The following is a 12,239-nucleotide window of genomic DNA, read 5'->3' on the forward strand; positions in this document are numbered from 1 at the left end:
TGGTCTGTGTTTGTTTAGCCAGATCACACTGTCTAAGTAGTACCAATCAGCAACTTTTTAAAAGTTTGGGTGGAGCTATTGTTGTGTGAATACTTCAACCTACTACCAACTACTGTATCTGAGAGAGCCTAAGCGCTTTGAGTCCTATGGGAGAAAAGCGCTATAGAAAGGTTATTGTATTGTATTGTATTGTAAGTGTTTAAAAAAACAAGATGAAGTTCGAACCCTGTTTTACGATATCAAAATCATTTTTTTTCCAGAGAGTTTGGGGCTTCAAATCAGGGCCGGCCTTAGGTTTCACAGCACCCTGAGCGAAACCTGATTTTTGTTTCCCCCTTCATCCTCTTCCTGCGTGCGCGCACACACAGGCCCATACGCAATTCACCTTTTCTCCTGAGATATCTCCTAGGACAGCGGTTCACAACCTTTTTGACGTGACACATCACGCCAAATGCTCAGATCTCCGTGGCACGCCACATATGTATAACAGAAAAATACTAGTAATAACCACGAATGGATGGAAAGAGTCCATTATCCGCAATACACTTAAAAATGAAGACTAGAACCTTTCAGAAATATTAATAAAAACAATCAGTTGGACAGTTAGCTGCCCCCCCCCCCATTTAGAATGATAGCACAGCACCGACAATTTGCACCATGCATTATAGCTGCAGTGCGCCCCCCCCCCCCCCCAAAAAAAAAATGCCCTCAGACTCAGTATAGGTAGGTAGCCAGGTATAGGTGCCCCCAGTATAGGATCTCATGTGTAGATGCCCTCAACATAGGTTGCCAAGCATAGGTGTCCCCAGTGTAGGAAGTTAGTTGAAGGTCTCCATAGCGCCCCCATAGGTAGCCAGGTGTTTGTGCCTCCAGTATAGGTAGCCACGTGTAGGTGCCTCCAGTATACGTAGCCAGGTGTAGGTGCCTCAAGTATAGGTAGCCAGGTGTTGGTGCCCTCTGTAAAGGTAGCCAGCTATAGGTGCCCCCAGTATAGTATATCAGGTGTAGGTGCCCTCAGTATAGGCAACCAGCTATAGGCGCCCCCTTGGAAGCCGGCGCCCTGAGCGACCGCTCCAGTCGCTCAGGTCAAAGGCCGGCTATGCTTCAAATATATATCAAATATTCCCTAAAATATCAGCCACATTCACAAAGGGGTTGCTTCCATCGCGTGTGAATGACAGGGAGGCTTTGACCACTAAAAAAGGTGAAGATTGTATATGAAGCAAAAATAAGTCTTACACCACCAAGAAAGTCATTTCTGAAGCTTAGCTTCATTCTAATTATTGTTCAAAAAAATTGTGTTACTCTTTTCTCAGCAGGAAAAGCCATTTCTCCGCTTCGGCTCTTCACATATCCCAAGGTCATCTCAAACTTTCCCACTTATCAGCTGTTCATTAGTTCTTGTGAAGATAACACACCACTCCAATGTATTAATGCCCAGCGAAATACAGAATTTTAGAAAAGCTGGTTAAGTTAAAAAGGATGATTGAAAAAAAAAAGAAAAAAAGAAGAACTCCAGCCAAAACTTTTTTCAGCTTGAAAAGTGTTTGGAAATGACTACACATAGCTGTTTTTATGGGGTCCAGGAGCAGAGGGGGCCCGTATGGTCCTCAACCTATCCTTTTAACCATTTCCAATCCCTCCACGTCATGTGTATCTTGTGAGGAAACTGCCACAGTATGTGTGTCTCGGGGGAAACGCTGCATCATGTGTATTTTGGGGAAACGCTACTGCATTATGCGTATTTTGTTAGAAACGTTCCCACATTATGGATATCTTGGGGAAAAGCTGCTGCATCATGTGTATTTTGTGGGGAAACGCTGCCAATGTGTATTATTGTATCAACTAATACTGGGGCACACTGGTCAACTTTAACTGGGGAGGGGGCTGCTAATACTGGGGCAAGCTAGTCAACTTAAACTGGGGAAGGAGCCGCTAATACTGGGGCACAATGGTCAACTTAAACTGGGGAGGGGGCTGCTAATATTGGGGCACACCTGGCTACTTAAATTGGGAAGGGTACTGATAATAAAGGGGCACACCTGACTACTTAATCTGGGAGGGGCTGCTAATACTGGGGCAAACCTACCTACCTTTACTGGGAAGAGGGGCTACTTAATGCTGGGGGCACACCTGCCTACCTATACTGGGGTGGAAAAGCTCATCGACTACCTAAACTGGGGGACTAACTAAGACTAGGGGTACATTTGGCTATCTACAGTGGTCTGAGCACCTCAGTTAAATTTAAAAACAATATGTGGCCCCCGAGTCGAAAAGTTTGCCCACCCCTGCTTTAGACCAGATGAAATTTGAGTATGATAACACTACGTTCTTTTATTGTTCCATAAAGGTTCAACAACGTTTTGAGGCAAACAGCCCCTATATCAAGTTGTGAAGATGCTATTATTGATGTGTACAAACAATGAAATGAAACACACACCAATATACTGTATATGATTACAATAGTATCCATTTCCACCAATAAGGAACAGTGGATGAGACTGCAGTCATGTCATTGGTCGAAACAGTTACAGATCTGATGGGGAATTTATTCTCTTATATTTAAGTTAGAGGGCAGGACACCAGCTCCACCACCCACTCACTAAACAACCAGTGGGAGACATCAGCAACAGAGGAGCATGAGAAGTCCAAGCAGTAGATGTCACCGCCCACCTGCTTCCTCATCTCCTACAGGGTGAAAAACAGCATTTGTGCCATTATCAAAAATTTTGGCCATGCCTGCAGTTCACTGAGTGTGAGTTGGAGATACATGGGCACATTTGCAATTAACTTTTTCTCCTGAGTTTTCTCTTGGGAGATACATTTTCATTTTCTATTTAGAATAACGTTTCAACAGTTTGCAATTGAAAAATTACCAAAACAAGTACTATCAAAGGTATTTTGAGTATTTTCTTGCTTGAGGGTGGTTTAAAAGGCATTTTATGAATACCGGTAAGTATGAAAATATCCCCTAGGAGAAAATTGAGAAGAAAAAGCTAATTGCATATGGGCCATTCATTGTTACAAAAAGTACAGTGGAGCCTTGGTGTGTGAGCATAATTTGTTCCGGAAACATGCTTGTAATCCAAAGCGCTCTTATATCAAAGCAAATTTTCCCATAAGAATTAATGGAAACCGATTTGATTCGTTCCAAGTAGTTATAGTAAAATAGTGTACAATAAAATTGTAGGCAAGTCTTTCACTATAACAGAATCATTGCCATCTGTTGGCTCACCCCAATCTTTTTTTATTTTGTATGTGGCTTTAAAGAGAATCTGTATTGTTAAAATCGCACAAAAGTAAACATACCAGTGCATTAGGGGACATCTCCTATTACCCTCTGACACAATTTCGCCGCTCCCCGCCGCATTAAAAGTGGTTAAAAACAGTTTTAAAAAGTTTGTTTATAAACAAACAAAATGGCCACCAAAACAGGAAGTAGGTTGATGTACAGTATGTCCACACATAGAAAATACATCAATACACAAGCAGGCTGTGTACAGCCTTCCTTTTGAATCTCAAGAGATCATTTGTGTGTTTCTTTCCCCTTGCATCTCTCATGCACTGAAGTTTCAGGCTGCTCTTTTCTTCCTGCAAACAGCTTTGCCCTTGTCTGTAATTCCTAACTATGTGAAAGCCCAGCCAGCTCAGAGGATGATTTATCCAGCTTGTAAAAGATAAGAGAGAAGAGAGAAGCTGCTCTAATCTAAATAACACACAGGCAGTGTGCATAGAGGCGCCTGGAAGGGGGAGTTCATAGCAGAACCACAACACTGAAGAACTTGGCAGCCTTCCAGACACAGGCCGACAAGTCTGACAGGGGAAAGATACATTGATTTATTACAGAGACAGTGATAGTAGAAAGTGCTGCAGTAAGCCAGAACACATTAGAATAGCTTTTGGAACTTGTAGGATGATAAAAAACAGGATGCAATTTTTGTTACGGAGTCTCTTTAAGAGACACTGAAGCGAAAAAAAAGTATGATATAATGAATTGGTTGAGTAGTACGGATAATTACTAGAACATTGGTAGCAAAAAAATATTCTCATATTTTTATTTTCAGTTTTACAGCTTTTTTAATAACATTTCATCATTCTCTAATACTTGCAATATACACACTACTCAGCATTCTATATGTTTTTACAGAACAGGCAGTGAACGTTTGACCTGTCCTGAACTGTTCTCTGCAAAAGAAAAAAAATACAGTTGAGATAAACACCATCAGAAGACAGAGCTCTCTGCAACTTTGAAAGTCATAGAGCTCAATGGTTCTTTTGCATAGATAACAACTGGAGTTTCTTAACTCTCCCTGTACTGGAAACAATATTAGAGTTATGTCTCTGCTCCTAATGCTTTATTTCTTAGCTGTACTACACAACCAATTCATTATATCATAATTTTTTTTCGCTTCAGTGTCTCTTTAACAAGGAACTTATCCAACGACATTTATTTTTGGGGATTTCATGGAATTGTGACTTTGCACAGTCTCTACACTCAGATTAAGTACAATCCTGCAGCGCCAAAGGGAGAAGAACTATCGGCTCAGTTGTGATGACATGAAGCATGTATACTTTTTTTTTGCTTGTATGTCAAGACGTTGCTAGTATATTAAGTCACAATTTCACAACATTTTCTTCTTGTATTGCAAAGCGTTCTTAAAGGAAGGAAGATTACAAATGACAAATCTACTTACCTGGGGCTTCCTCCAGCACCTTGCAGCCGTCCAGGAAGATTACAAATTACAAATCTACTTACCTGGGGCTTCCTCCAGCACGTTGCAGCCGTCCTGTGCCCTCGCCACAGCTCCGCTCCAACGTGCAGCTCACGTAGTCGTGCTGACGTCAGACGGACTGTACTACGCAGGCACAGTAGTTCTGAGCCTGCGCAATACAAACCAGATTACATCAGCGCGACTCTGTGAGCCGCTTGCTGGAGCGCAAGTAGATGCCGACCTGGTGAAGTCGAAGGGGATCGGGAGCTACCGGAGCAGCGGCGAGGTCACAGGGTTATTAGTCTTCCTGGACCGGCCCTTTAAACCAAGTTACTCTCAATCCAAGGTTTTACTGTAATATACTTTTTCTCTTGGAAAGAAAAAAACCTTATTTTTCTCTTTACAAAACTTTTTAATGCCTAATTAGTTTAAAATAATGTTCTCTTAAATGCGTATAATAAAACTGTCTCTGAACTGGGACTTTATTGAGTTATCATCTAAATTAGGAGAAGCCAAAATTACAGGTGCCTTTTTTATATAAAGTCGCTTGACTTTCATCTCTCCGGGATAACTTTCAATCTGTCATTCCACAAATTGGCAAATCCCGTCCATCCGCCAAACTGACCGAATATTTCATCCCGCTGATTAGAATTGATTTGGCTGTAAGCGTGCCAACAATTTGCTGATTGAATAATTGAAAAAAAAATGGAGTTATTTTAATTAGTGTCCCACTGAAGAAGAAAAAATTAACCGGAGAATTAGTCATTCCTAAAAGTAACAATAAAGAGGCCCTGTAACGAGGTATGGTAGAATGCAGTGAATTATTCAGGATAGCCACTTTTACGGTAAATATTCCGGTTTCAGCTTCAGAAACACTTCCTTTAGCTATATATTGCCGTATATTGGTGTGTATCCCCGCCCTCTCAGTCATGTTTAGCCGAGGGGGATTAGTGATGCGGAATTCACCTCCCAGAGCATTCTGGGAGACTAAGGCTTCAATTCATCAAGCATAACCGCATTCGGTAATGCTGAAAACAGCTGACTTTACGGTGCACTTAAAGGGATACTGTAGGGGGTCGGGGGAAAATGAGTTGAACTTACCCGGGGCCTCTAATGGTCCCCCGCAGACATCCTGTGCCCGCGCAGCCACTCACCGATGCTTCGGTACCGCCTCCGGTTCACTTCTAGAATTTCAGACTTTAATATCTGAAAACCACTGCGCCTGCGTTGCCGAGTCCTCGATCCCGCAGATGTCACCAGGAGCCTACTGCCCAGGCCCAGTATGATCTGTGCCTGCGCAGTACGCTCCTGGTGACATCACCGGGATCGAGGACACGGCAACGCAGGCACAGTGGTTTTCAGACTTTAAAGTCTGAAATTCCAGAAGTGAACCGGAGGAGGGGCCAGAGCATCGGTGAGTAACTGTGCGGGCACAGGATGTCTGCGGGGGACCATTAGAAGCCCCGGGTAAGTTCAACTCATTTTGCCCGGACTGCCCTACAGTATTCCTTTAAGAAAATGTTAATTCATCAAAGCTGTTACCGCATGAAAAACTCAAACTACAGAGCAATGAGATAAATTACCGACTTGTGCTCAACACATGTCAGCAGCAAATGTCAGTAAATGTCAATTTATCAAGGTTACAGCATTCGCTAACACATTCTGTGATTATCTCCAGCTCTCCTCTGTCGGAAACTAAGAAAAACAAAAGTTTGCTTTCTTAATACAGAAAGAATTTGCAATAATTCAGGCTGGAGTGAGCTTGAGATGTCTCCCAGTGCATCACTGCTGAATTTATGCAAATTAACCACTGTCACCCGTAGAAGCTAAACACACCTCCAGAACCGCTGGAATCCGAAACAGTCTGTATGCAAGTTGGATTATTATGGCTCTGTACAAATTAACAAGCTGACACATCATTGCATTCCAGCGGTTCTGAAGGTGTGTTTAGCTTATAAGGGAAACAATGGTTAATTTGCATATTTTCAGCAGTGATGCGCTGGGAGACATCTCAAGCTCACTCCAACCTGAATTATCGCAAATTCTTTCTGTTTTAGGAAAGCAAACTTTTGTTTTTCTTAGTATTTTAGTTGTAGCAATTAAATAAAATGTTAAGAAAGACTGATGGACAGATTCAGAGCAGCAGAGGCAGAATACAAAACAGTAAATATAACAAATGTTTACATCTAAAGGGATGTCGGGATGCCTTCTATTGTAATTGCGTCATGGCAGCTTGTAGCAACACAGAGACATTCCAAACTGCTCTGCTGTTATCGAACAGCCTTTGCCGTAGTAATTCGGTAACTTAACAAACATCTACCGCACATGTGAAAATATTGATGAATTAGCACACACAAGTGTAAAATACCAAAAATACCGAGCTATGGGCCCTAATGCAAGTTTTACATGGGGCCCCCAAGCAATCTACACATAAAAATTGATAGAGCGCACCAGAACCTGCCAAGGACAACCACAGTGTCAGAGGTGCAAGAAGGGGATGGGGAACAGCTAAATGATTACTGCTATTCAAAGCATCTATAGAAGTGATCATTACCAGCACAGGACCAATAAAGAGCTAATACTGTAGTTGAAGGAGGGCTCCTCTGGCCCAAGGACCTCCGTGTGGTCGCAACCTCTGCCCCCCGTATTGCTACGCCACTAAGTGTGTCCCCTAATGTGTTGGAGCTCACTATGAGGCCTGGAACCCACTGAAATCAGCAAACGCAAAACGCAACCGCTAGCGTTTTGTCTAAGCGGTTTGCAAGCGGATTCATGCGCGTTTTTGGTCGTGTTTTGCAACATTGTATTTTTTTCCCCAGCGGGTGCCTAGCGTTTTGCGTTTTTATCCTGATTGGTCCTGTGAATTATTTTTCATTTTGTTACAGTGTGCTGAACCGCAAAACGCTAGCAAAACCGCTCAGTTTAGGTTTTGCTGAGCGTTTCTGCTAGCGTTTCAATACTTTACATTGAAGCGCTAACGCTCCCAAAATGCTGCATGTCCTGCGTTTGCGTTTCTGAGAAACGCAAACGCTCCTGTGGAAGTTGCCCCATCCATTAACATTAGCCCAGCGTTTTGGCAAACTGCTAGCGTATCGCAGCGCTGCCAAAACGCTGCCAAAAGTGCTCCTGTGGGTTCCAGCCCTGAACGTGTTTTTTTGGTGACTGCAACGGAATTCATAATAGACTGTATAAAAAAATGAGCTGATGAATATTTATACATATTTGAATGGGGTTGATCTCTTTCATGTCTTTTAAAAAAGCCCTTTAAAAAGGCTACAGATCCTCTTTTAAAATCCTGTTTTCCCCTCTGATAATAAAGGCCCTTCTCTAGCTGCAGTTAATCTACAGCGGCGTATGAAGTACCTGATTCCATAACCAGAGAGCGTATGTAGATATAGATCCCTCTGGGACCGGAGATTAAGGGATTGGGAAGCAGGAACTTGGTGTTGGAGCCGTAATTAACACAGTAAGAATCAAACCCATACTATTATTTTTAATAATTTAAAGATTTCCATTTCAAAAAAAGCCCTAATTCTCTCTGCATTGTTAAACAGGCTTCCGATCTCCCCAATCCTCCCGCAGCCCCGGTAATGCGGCTAATCTTTGTCGGCACAGTAGGGCGGTAATTCGCAATACGCGTTTTTATCCGCGGGACGCCGCCGACGCCAATCTGGGTGCGCCTCTCGCCTTAATTAAATATGCATGTTTACTAAATGAAAAAAGATGTATATATTGTCCTACGCAGCCCAGGAATGGTAGCTATTAAAATCCCCCGAGTCTTATTTATGCAAATAATTTCCGGCGATGATAAACGCTTTACATTTTTAATGAAGGCAGTGATCAGTGTTTAGAGGAACTGTAATTTGATTTTTTGTTTTGTTTTGCACAGATAGCGTTCAATGTGACCCTTGATCAATAATGCAACTGTATTGTATTATTGATTATGCTGCAAGATGGAGGTATAGGGAAAGAGCAAAGATCAACTGTTTATAAACTGCTGCAGCAAAAAGCCTTCTATGCTGCTGCACTCTCTGGCCCAAATGCAATTCACCTTTTCACCTGAGTTTTCTCCTAGGTGATAGTATGACACCTGTCAATAAAATGCCCTTTAAATCCTCAGAAAACAAGAGAAATACTAAAATAATTTTGATAGTACATTTTCAACTACTTTTTTGGTATTTTTTCAGTTGCAGAATGCTGAAAAGTTATTTGAGGACCTGGCCTTTACCCCCCCCCCCCCCCCTTAAGGACCAGCGCTGTTTTTTCAGATCTGTGCTGGGTGGGCTCTACAGCCCCCAGCACAGATCAAGTAACAGGAAGAGCGACCAGATCGCCCCCCTTTTTCCCCCACTAGGGGGATGATGTGCTGGGGGGGTCTGATCGCTCCTGCATGCTGTGGGTGGCGGGGGGGGCACCTCAAAGCCCCCTCCACTGCAAGATTCCCCCTCTCCCTCTTCTCCCTCCCTGCCCGAGAGATCGGAGGCTGCACAGGAACGGATCTGTCCTGTGCAGCCTCTAACAGGCTCCTGCCTGTCATGTGACAGCGATCCCCGGCCGCTGATTGGCCAGGGATCGCTGATCTACTACAACGCTGCTACTGTAGTAGCGTTGTAAAAATGTAAACAAAGCGGATTATTTCCGCTTGTGTTTACATTTAGCCTGCGAGCTGCGATCGGCGGCACGCAGGCTATTCACGGAGCCCCCCGCCGTGAAATGACAGGAAACAGCCGCTCGCGAGCGGCTGTGTCCTGATTAATTAGCCTGCAGCCGGCGACGCAGATCTGCGTCGCTGGTCCTGCAGCTACCACTTTGCCGACGCGCGTTATGAGTGCGCGGTCGGCAAGTGGTTAAAGATAAGATGATAAAATTATCACCTAGGAGAAAACTCAGGAGAAAAAGTTAATTGCATCTGGGCCTCTAACCCTTATTAAGGCCCCGTTCACATTGCACGCGTTCCCGTCCGCATTTCGGGAACGCGTGCGGGAGGCCGACACGCACGACATCAGACAGTGCATAGACTACACTGTCTGATGTTCACACTGCATGCGTTCCGGACCTGTGCGGTCCAGGAACGCATGCTGCACGCGTTTTCTAACAAAACGCGCGGCTGTCCCATTCACTTTCAGTGAATGGGATCAGCCACGCAACGCACAGAGACGCACATGACATGCGTTCCTGTGAGTTGTGTTCTCAACGGAACGCGCCTGCGTTCTGTTATGTGAACGGGGCCTTAAAGCAGATCTGACCTCACAACTTTCTCTATGAAAGCAACAGCCGAATAACCTTTAGGCTGGTTTCACAGTGGGAAGTTAAAGCCCCACGTTACAGCAGCCTGTAACGCAGCCCAACTCTCAGTACTGTAAAATCAATGTGCTGTTCACAGTGCCCATGTTGCGTTACATTGTAACGCAGCACGTTTAACCTTCCTGGCGGTAAGCCCGAGCTGGGCTCGGGCTTTGCCGCTCAGGAGGCTATCTCACTTTCTGGTGGGGCGATTCGCCCCATTCAAAGTGCTGTACACGCAGCTAGCACTTTGCTAGCCGCACGTACAGCTTGATCGCCGCCGCTCTGCGGCGATCGCCCGCACGCAATGGCGGAAGAGGGGCCCCCCCGCCAGAGCCCTGCGCTGCCTGGACCAATGAGTTCCAGGCAGCGCTATGGTCTGGATAGGAGGCGTCTGACGTCAGGACGTCGGCTGACGTCCATGACATCATTCCGATCGTTGCCATGGCGACAGGAGAAGCCAAACAGGGGAACGCGTTATATACGCGTTCCCCTGTTTGCTATTGATGCCGGCGACGATCGCACTAGAGGGACACATGCGCCCTCTAGTGGTGTTTCATGTAGCTACCACTCTGGTAGCTTTACATGAAACACAAAAAAAAAAAAATTAAAAAAAAAATGGATTTCTGCCCAATTGGCAGAAAAAATTAACCGCCAGGAGGGTTAAACAAAGTGCTGCATGCTGTACGTCATACTGGGCTAAGCCACGTTAGACTGTTTGCACATGCTCAGTAATGTTGGAGGAGGAGGTCTCCCCTCCTCCTCCTCCACAGCCAGCCACATGGCTAATTAATATTCACTGCACTGTGGTGACTCGTGGTGGGACTGTAGTGTTGTCCAGATCATGAACCTGATCCTGATCTGTTTTGTGAGTCGAATCATCCGGATCATCACAATGAAAGATTCGGTTCACAGTGGATGTCTGTCTGGAAGAAACAAGAACATACAGAATGTACAGTGCAGGGAAAGTCCTGTCCTGCTAGTCATTTCACCCAGTCTGCTTCCCTAGTAAAATGATTCAAATGATTTGGTTCAAAGATCCGGATCTTTTCAATGATCCCATTCAAATGATCCGAATCCTTAAAAAGATCCGGACTTCCTATCACTAACCTGGAGCGGCTGCTTTGAGAGCTGCATAACACGGCCCAATCTGACGTCCAACTTCAACACCACCACGCGTTGCGTTAGGGGCACGTTATGCGACCATAACGTCCCCTAAAACGCAACGTCTTGGTGGGAACTGGAAGGTAGCCTTAAAGAGAACCCGAGGTGGGTTTGAAGAATATTATCTGCATACAGAGGCTGGATCTGCCTATACAGCCCAGCCTCTGTTGCTATCCCAAACCCCCCTAAGGTCCCCCTGCACTCTGCAATCCCTCATAAATCACAGCCACGCTGCTGACAAACAGCTTGTCAGAGTTGGCTGTGTTTATCTCTATAGTGTCAGTCTGCTGCTCACCCCGCCTCCTGCAGAACTCCAGTCCCCGCCTGCATCCCTTCCCTCCCTGCTGATTGGAGGGAAAGGATGGGGGCAGGGACCGGAGCTGTGCAGGAGGCGGGGGAGCAGCTGAGACTGACACTACAGATGTAAATACAGCCTCACAGCATGGCTGTGATTTATGAGGGATTGCAGAGTGCAGGGGGACCTTAGTGGGGTTTGGGATAGCAACAGAGGCTGGGCTGTATAGGCAGATCCAGCCTCTGTATGCAGATAACATTCTTTAAACACACCTCGGGTTCTCTTTAAAGAAAAGATTTTTTTTGTTACAGCGTATACAAATCCTGCAATAAATCTGCAGTGTATCAACTTCCTGCTTTCATAGAAGTCATATTTTTAACATCCTGTGCTTTCAAATGACTGGTAGCCTCTCTGCAGTGGCAGCAGGGCCGGATTTACCATAAGGCACTGCAGGCACTTGCCTACAGGCGCCTGATGATGGAAAGGCGGCTCAGTCCCCTCCCCCTAATGCCTCCCTCCTTCCCTATGCAGAGTCTGGCTACCTAATCCTAAGGGACACGTGTAGCTACCTATGATGGGCTGGGGAAGTAAGGTAGAAGTGATAGCTGGGCCAGCCAGTGGTACAGTTAAGTGGGAGAGGGCGGGGAAGGTTAGGTTCATGGAGGGCGGAGTCTAGTGTGCCAGGACATCTGTACCTATCGGCTCCTGTGATGTAAATCCGGGCCTGCGTGGCAGTCAGCTGACACAGCTGAAGGAGCAAATTACAACTTGTGATTAGACACAGA

General features: G+C 45.1%; 1 protein-coding gene across 7 annotated transcripts in view; it reads right to left on the bottom strand.

The window, feature by feature from the left end:
- DCC (DCC netrin 1 receptor) overlaps positions 1–12,239 on the bottom strand; it is a 1,000,213-nt gene that overhangs the window by 171,219 nt on the left and 816,755 nt on the right. The window lies entirely within an intron of this gene.

The sequence above is a fragment of the Hyperolius riggenbachi genome, chromosome 1 (genome assembly GCF_040937935.1).
Source record: "Hyperolius riggenbachi isolate aHypRig1 chromosome 1, aHypRig1.pri, whole genome shotgun sequence".
NCBI classification, from domain to species: domain Eukaryota; kingdom Metazoa; phylum Chordata; class Amphibia; order Anura; family Hyperoliidae; genus Hyperolius; species Hyperolius riggenbachi.